Consider the following 7,532-nt stretch of genomic DNA (forward strand, 5'->3'; position numbering starts at 1 on the left):
AGTTAGGCAAATGTACCGTTTCGAAAGTTTTTTTTATTTTTTATCAAAGGTGCTCCGAGGAACTTTCAGTCTGTGTTCATTCTTGCACCCCCTTTGAACAAAAGCGGTAGTGTTTCTACTACGCCAGCTCTTGTTCCTGGTTGAGCGTACTCCTGACAGAGGCATTAAGAATATAACAATATCATTCTTTGCACTGATGGTCTCATTTGCTGTTACATGCCATTTATGATTCAGTTTCAGAAATATTTAAAAGTTCCTCGTAGCACCATTGAAGGAGCCTTCCGCAGTTTTTTTCCACATATAAAGGGTCATTTTAATCAACATTCAGCCTGGTGCTTACAGGGGTTTCATATATTCTGTGGCTCTGAAGGCGCCTTTGGCGGGTCAACAACCATACATAATGCATAATATAACATAAAACATAGGCAACAGAAATTGTCTTGTGTAAATTGATGTATGGCATTATACTTTGTATTCCAGAATGTGTTACTGTTTTTTTTCATCTAGCTGGAGGAGCTCCCCATCGCTGTCGGCCGTCTCCCCAAACTGGAGGTCTTGAACCTGTGTAACAACCGTCTGAAGAGCCTGCCCGACATCTTCGGCCTGCTGCCTAAACTGCAGACGCTCAACCTGGGCCTCAACCAGCTGGACGAGCTGCCCTTCTCCATCGTGCTGCTGATCGAGCTGCGCCACCTCGGCCTCTCAGACAACCGCTTCACCCGCGTGCCCTCCTGCATCACCAAGCTCAGCAGCCTGGAGAAACTCAACATGGACCGCAACCCCTTCTTCACGCAGCCAGGACCCAGCCCCATGTCCCTCAGGTTGACTAAGGGCATCTACGTGGTCAAGGAGAGCTTCCTGTGTGAAGACTGCCGGCTGAAGTGCAAGACGGAGAGGGAGAAGATGGTAGATGATGCAAACAGGAAGCTGCCCAAGTGATGAAGTACCCAATGTTGTGACACGGAAAGATTGGTTTCAATTTAAAAAAATTAAAAAATCATACAAGGGCATGTGAAGTTATTTTTCATTGATACTTGTATTGTTCCTCACTATAAACTCATCAATATAAGATGATTTGATCTGTGTTGTACCCTCACTTGTGAAGAGGTTTTATATTGTGCAACAGCACCATCTGCTGCTACAAAACACACAGTAAAGGGCCTTATTGAATAAGTTCTACATAATGCTCCAGTATAGTTATGAACTGACTTTTATGTAACTTGACCAAGCCCCAACCTCAGGGATTTTTACCGGCATCCAACAAGGAAGTGACCTACAACTGTAGTAACCAGAAAGTGCCACTGGGGGTGGCGCCAAGACGAGTAGTTTTTCTTTGACTCACTTGTTAGATAGGCCATTTTCAAAATCTTATTAAACCTATTTACAGCCTGGGCCACAAAACCATTTTAGTCTGTATGTTTAGGTCATATCTCCATGACAACACTGAGGGGGGTGAATTTTTTTGGCCCACGCTAGTTTTTATTCTTTTGGAGGTTAAAGTGTATTGCCGCGATCTCTTGAGTGACAGCTCTCCGCCCGTTGTCCCTCACTTTGCCTCGGAGGTATACGTCAGCTATCTCCCTCCCCCCGACGTGACGTCGATTCCCCTTTTCGGCAAGATGAGTGAGGCGGAGTAAAAATCTCACAAGATGGCGACGCGCACAAACCAGGATTATTGGATGCCGTGTGAATAACTGAGGTCAGCCCGGATGCTACATCTATATTATTTACTATCTATGAACTTGACTAATGAATTAGCTTAATATGCAAAAAGCCTCTGACAGAGAGCTTTTCTTTTCTTTTTTTCACTTTTGTAATGCTCTCACTAGATGTATTGTAGCCCACTGTTCAAATACTATCATCAAGCAGAATCAAACTCATTTTGAATGTGTTTAGCAGTAAGAGTAATGTAATCGCACCCACATGCAGTTTTTATCTGCATGCAAATGAAGATTATAAACTGGTAATACTATGTGCTGTACTGCATTGTGTTGACAGTCTCTTTGGCCTAGAGGGCAGCAAAGGCAACCTGAGGCCACACATACTCAACGAACTTAACATACAACTGACTTCCAAAAGAAGAAACTAAGATGACATACTGATCTGGCTTCTCAGTCCAGATTTGAGACATAGGGGGAAACTAACAATACAACAGAACTAATTGAAACTACAAATGAAACAAAAAAAGGTAAACGTACTTAATATTAACCAAAAATCCTTAAAGGTTGACTATGGTTACGTTCCGAATCGCATACTCTTTATTTTTTCTATTCTACATACTACATCCGACGATAAAAAGAATCTAGTTAGGATGCAGTAGGCATACTATTGGGACATACTTTTCTCTCTTATTTCATCATAACATTGCGCCTTGATCTTGCCTCTTGCTTTTATATCCGTTGCGTCCCCGTTTGTTTTGATATGGAGGCTTCGTCGATGTTACGTCACTTCACGTGCGCACTGGATTGTGGGTCAGAATTGCCCAAATAGGATGCACTTTTCAACACTAACAATCTTGACCGCATGAAGTAGGACATCCGGGTACTTCTAACCATCCTAAATCTGGCCACAAGAATCGGGACATCCTAAATCTTTTTTCTACATACTATATAGTAGAAAGTATGCGATTCGGAACGCAACCCGTGTAACAGTCAGAGAGGAGGACTGTGCAGATAAACACACCATCATATATTCTAGTGGGGCAGAACTGATCATTGAATGTGATTATTTTTTGGGGACTCTATCATTTATTGTTTTCATTAAAATGTTGCATAGTATGCCTTTAATATAATGTAAATCAAGAAACAAAACATCTCTAACAGAATGTAGCTCCCCCCAAGACATGGCCAAGAGTGGTATGGTCCAATTAGACCATCTCCCCTAAACAGGTCTCTTGGGCGTCGCCCCTTTTGCCCATGCAGACTGCAGTATGGAACCTACAATACAGGTAAACTCAAATATCTAATCCCAATAATCCTTGTTTTATATTAACAATAGCTCAATTGACTAGGTGTAAAGTAAAAAGGGTAATCTGTAGTGACAAACAGACCAGAAATTAACACCCAACTTTGCAGTTCTCCAGTGTAAGCCAAGCGTATTGTCTGTTTAACAGCCCTACTTGAAACTTTCTGTTTTGGTTCAATATTAGCACTCTTATAAACATCATAGTTGGTCGCTATCATCATCAGAAGAAACAAGCTAACTGCTAAGCCCCAAAGAGCGGACAATCTTTAGCAACTGGCTCGTGAACATAGCGGCGCATAAATGAGCAAAATAACCAGATATTTCCCATAGAAATTGGTGCAAAGCAAGACAAAGTGTAAAGTTTAAGAAAGTCTATGGTTGCGTTCCGAATCGCATACTTTCTACTATATAGTATGTAAAAAAAAAGATTTAGGATGTCCCGATTCTTGTGGCCAGATTTAGGATGGTTAGAAGTACCCGGATGTCCTACTTCATGCGGCCAAGATAGTTAGTGTTGAAAACTGCATCCTATTTGGGCGATTCTGACCCACAATCCAGTGCGCACGTGAAGTGACGTCACATCGACGAAGCCTCCATATGAAAACAAACGGGGATGCGACGGATATAAAAGCAAGAGGCAAGATCAAGGCGCAATGTTATGATGAAATTAGAGAGTAAAGTATGTCCCAATAGTATGCCTACTGCATCCTAACTAGATTGTTTTTATCGTCAGATGTAGTATGTAGAATGGAAAAAAGAAAGAGTATGCGATTCGGAACGCAACCTGAGTGTAATGGTCAGGTGGCCAGAAACACAACTAAGAATGGATCCTTGTGTTGCTTGGTATTTGCTGAATGGAAAGCTTGTTTTTGCTGTCCCCAAGTGGCCAATACAATGTATGAATGCAAGTTTAACGTTCTATGCTAAACATTTGTGGGCTAATAAACTGCTTTTTTTTGTTATATACACACACCATGCACTCGCTCAGGGACTAAATGAGACACTTTTGAGGACATGGCATCATTTGTCTCGATAATGGCACTCTGACAGACACCTGCCTGGCCCTTTTAGTCCAGTTGCAAATGTCTCCGCCACCAATCTACCAAATAATTCACCTCTTAACGGTTTGTTCCAAGGGGACGAAGGCCACAGATTCTGTCCTGTTCATTCCTTCCTATCTTTTTGCCAGATACAGATCAATCCTCCTTTTTCAGCCCTTTCTCATTGTCCCCTCTGTGTCCACACAAACAGTCAATACAATCTCAAAGCAGCAAATAACCTCAGAGGTGTGTTGTCCAGTTTTTTACCACTTCGCTGAACTGGAGAGTGCTGAGTGGACTGGATTAAGATCTCAGCAGATAGGCTCATAAGAAGCAGGCAGCCTGGTATTGACTCGGCTATATGTTAAAGGCTGAGCAATGTTACGGTAAAATAAGAGGAAAAGGACAGCAGAAGCCTTTATTACCATTTCAATCAGAGATAGAAATGCCGCTGTTGCAGTTAATTCTGTATTTCCAGCAACAGTATCCATTATCAATCTCAATAAATGTTATATTGTATGGTCTGTCACAGTTCATAAATGTTTACACTACATTGTTGCAGTTTTATAAATACTTCTCCATTCCCAAGTTTCCAGTTTAGAATCTATGAATTATTAAATTATTATTGATTTATGTATTACCGTTGCCTCTTACTCACACTGACAGCAGATATACAATATATATGGCTCAGGTTACAAGAATAACATAGGCACACACAAAAAAATTAATTTATTTAGTTTTACTAAACCACCAGATGAAAAAGCCATACTTATATTTATATCTGTTTATCAAATGTTAGGTTTTTTTTTCCATGGTTGGTGGGTGGCTTGGTTTACCAGTGTGCAGCTGCAGCGGTAGGTCTGTTACAGCTGAACAGTCTAATGCTCTTTGGGCAACGCTCGTCACACGCGGGCCCTCTCAGTGCTATTGAAAATCAATTCACACACATGCACACACATACAAAGGCTATGTGCTGCCGTTTTTCTTTCTGCCTCTTTTTTTTCTCCTCAGCCATTCCATCAATGTCTCCATCCCCCCCCACTCTCACGCACGTACGTCAATCAGCCAAACACACACAGGCATGCAGAATGAATGAAACAGAATTGCTGTAGAGGCAAAGCAATGTGGCCACAAATGGAATTGAATTAATTTTGATTGCATGACCCCGGCTACGCGCTTGGGTGATGTAGAGGGCAATTGGACATTTGTTACACTATAGGAAATGAAACCGGGAATTCGAAAGGGCATTGTGGGGATTCCCATAAGCTCAAGGGTTCTTGTACCATTTACCGTATTTATGTATCTAAAGGATACCATTTGTGCCTGCTTTACAGATACCCATTCAAATTCAAATAAACTTTACACTAATGCAAAGTCTGCATTCATTGATTTTTTCCTCCTGGGGGCATTGCATAGCTATAGTCATATCATAACCGTGTAAAAGATGTGGTGAATAGCCAACACTTAATTATTTACAGATCTAGCAGACATAAAGTCACATTAGCATGCATTTGAAGATGTCTGTTAGCGGTTCGGTGCAGGGCAAGTGTACAGTGGGTTTATCTGAGCTTCTTTGCTAAAAACAACTGCTCTCTGCATCTAGAAACAAGACTGAAGAGAGAGGTGAGACTCAACCAATATGGTTGTGCGCTGTTAAAGGAGAAGTAAGTGATTTCTTTTTTTTAAATATGTGTTAAATCTCTCTATATTCATACAGCAATTACTTAAACAGAATGCACAGATCATAACATAGGTTTTTTATTTTATTTTTTTTATTAAACTCAGCTAATTTCATCTTTTGAAAAATACTAACATCCAAAAACTTTAATTCAAAAAACATTTGAGCCAAAGAGAACGAGAGGCAGTGACAATAGCAGAAGGCTTCCATCCATATTGCATACACCACAGTCTACTGTCCTGTCAGCTCCTCACAACCATTAGTGGATGAAGTCATGGCCCTGTGCTAATTGTCAGTGACAGAGTCGTGAGGGTGGGTAATGGAGGGCAGAGAGAGAAAGACACAGACAGACAGCCAGACAGACAGACAGACAGACAGACCTCAGGGGAAAACACCTGTCTGCCGTGTCTCTCTTCAGTCCGTCGCGCTACTCTCTTGACAAGCACCGATTCCTTTCTCTTTAAAGGACGTGAGATGAGGGCTTCACTCACTGGACTCTTACTTATTAGAGAGACAGGGTTGTGGTGCTCTACCTCACAGTACATCTCCCCCCAGAGGCTTTAAGATTGCAAACGTAAGAACAAAAGCACATCTGTCCTGTAAGCAGTCTTCTGCTCACACAGTATTGTGTTACTGCCAGTGGGAGAGATTACTTAATGAAATATTTAACAGAATAAAAGGAGCCTACTTGTTTGAACTTGGATGTATGAGCTGCTGGGAAGGTTAAGACTGAAGGCACTCTCTCTCTCCGTTAATTTAGCTTTTAAGGTTTATTAAATAATGAGGGTTAGGGGGGTTATGTCCTGCTTTTATTATGCTTTAGTTTTCTCTTCATAAAAACACTGTGTGAATACAAACTTCTGAAAATGTAGTTTTGTTAAAAAAAATGGACTTGGCAAAATGATTTAAAAAAACTTCGATCATGGTATTTGGAGTTTTCTTTTCATATAAACATAGTAGAATATAGTCAATTTGCTGGAACATTAATTGAGAAATTCTCTATAGTTACCTTTTTAGATATAGGATGTAACTGATACATCCATATACTTCCTCACAGTAATGCAAAATCAATACAATACTCATTATCACCAGTATAGGGGTAAGAGAAAGGTATTATCCTATAAGTATTTATATTGTTATATCGCCCAACCCTAGTTTAATTTGTATAAATCTGGTCTAATATGATTTAGTCAGAGCAATAGGGTAAATGTGGAAACAGCAATCCAGACACTGCTGGTGACCGACTGACTAGGTTCATCGCAGTCAGTCGGTGGTTGATCAATAAGTAATGCTAAGTCAACAGTCACACCTTCAGCAGCCACCCAACTGCTCTGTTTTGGCACAGCCCATCCCAGCCACTATGAAACTTTAATAATCCCCAGTATATTAATATTTAAAAGGGTTTTTTTAAACACTGTGGATTCTGAAGACTTGTTAGCATTCCAAACCATGGTTCACCCTGAGTGACAATATGTGACCGTAATAAAGACACCCTACGGCAGAATATTAATGACACTAGGGAAATAAAAGAAGATATATGTGAATTGCAGTTCAACAAAACGCTTTACGTAGAAAATTGAACCTATGTGGTCACGGCCAAGATGCAACATTGATGTGTTTTAGTTGTCTGTTACAGTGGCATATTGATGAAACAAGGAAAATAAAATAAATGGATCAGTATCACATTAACACATAATAAAGGCTTATCATGTTATAATGTGGTAAAGAGTTAACAATGTGATAGAAAATCAGCGAGTTAAAACCTGATAGTATTGTCAAATCATGACATTTCGAGAACAAATTACAATATTACAAATATACAATTTTGAAGTTTTAACGTGAAGATCATT

This window comes from Ammodytes marinus, assembly GCF_949987685.1.
Source record: "Ammodytes marinus genome assembly, chromosome: 20".
In the NCBI taxonomy this organism is placed as follows: Eukaryota; Metazoa; Chordata; class Actinopteri; order Uranoscopiformes; family Ammodytidae; genus Ammodytes; species Ammodytes marinus.